Source organism: Oppia nitens, unplaced genomic scaffold, assembly GCF_028296485.1.
Source record: "Oppia nitens isolate AA-2021 unplaced genomic scaffold, nextdenovo-longstitch-racon4-pilon3 scaffold22_pilon_pilon_pilon, whole genome shotgun sequence".
NCBI lineage: Eukaryota > Metazoa > Arthropoda > Arachnida > Sarcoptiformes > Oppiidae > Oppia > Oppia nitens.
Genome location: NW_026533202.1, coordinates 1,306,121 through 1,307,500, shown reverse-complemented (window position 1 = coordinate 1,307,500; position 1,380 = coordinate 1,306,121).

Here is a 1,380-nt window from a genome sequence, read left to right as displayed (position 1 = left end):
TTAAAAAATGATAAAAAATAATAATAATAATAATGATAATAATAATAATAATAAAACATTGTTAATAATATTAATAATAAAAATGTCTTAAACATTATCTATAGTTGTATGATAATAATAATAATAATAATAATAATAATAAATTAATAGTTTTTATTTTTTAAACAAAAAATATATCTATAAATTAATTTTATGAGTGCTTTTGTCATTCAAAAAAATAAAATAAAATAATGATAATTGTATTAATAATTTTGAATGAATGAACAAAAAAATAAATAGATTATAATTATAATAATAATAATAATAAATCATTTTTTTCTTATTGTAAATTTCATTATAATAATTACCTAAAAATAATACAATAATATTAATATTTTTCAATAAAATAAAATACTTTAAAAATATATTTAGTTTTTTTTAAAAAAAATCTATGTTTTTAAAATAATCGTTACATTATGACATCAAACAAAAAATAATAATAACATTATTATTATTATTAATAGTAATAGTAATACTTTAATAATAATGATAATAATATGATTATCATTATTAGTATTAAGATTTATAGCCATATATATTATATACTGTATATTACCGGCTAATTGGTGTCTCATTTAATGTATTCATCAAAAAAAAAATAAAGTAAAATAAGTTTAATCTTTTAACTTAAAAGCATTTTTTATATAAAAAAATAAATAATATATTTTTAGTTTTATGTTTAATGTTACTAATAATGATAATGTGATTAAACCCATCACTCGTTTATTTTAATATCATATTATTAGTCTCAACAACAAAAAATTTTTTTAAAATAGTAAATACTGTATATATATATATAATGTCAAAAATAATATAATAAATATAATTTATTGTAAAAAAACTCAAACATTTGCACCGACAAAATAATACAATATAATTACATTTAGGGAGAAAAAACAGTCAAATTAACTGTTAAAATGTATATAAAATTTTTTTGATTACAAAGACAAGTACAGAGAGAGAGAAAGAGAGAGAGAGAGAGAGAGAGAGAGAGAGAGAGAGAGAGAGAGAGAGAGAGATAAGTATAATAAAACTAATTAAGTCATAATATATATTATACTTATTATTTTGACTTTAAATGAATACATTATATATTAGATTATTTTATTTTTATTATATAACACACGCAAAGTACTGTTAATATATGACAATAGCGGTACTGTATTATGTATTTATGTATATATGTATGTATGGTTAGTGTATTTCCCCAGTTGGTTGGGTTAGGGGGCGACTAACTACCAGTCCTCTTTATATAACATTAATTGCTATTATAACAGTATATATACATTTAGTATATGTATATATATATAAACTTTATATACAAAAGAGGATACCGACACA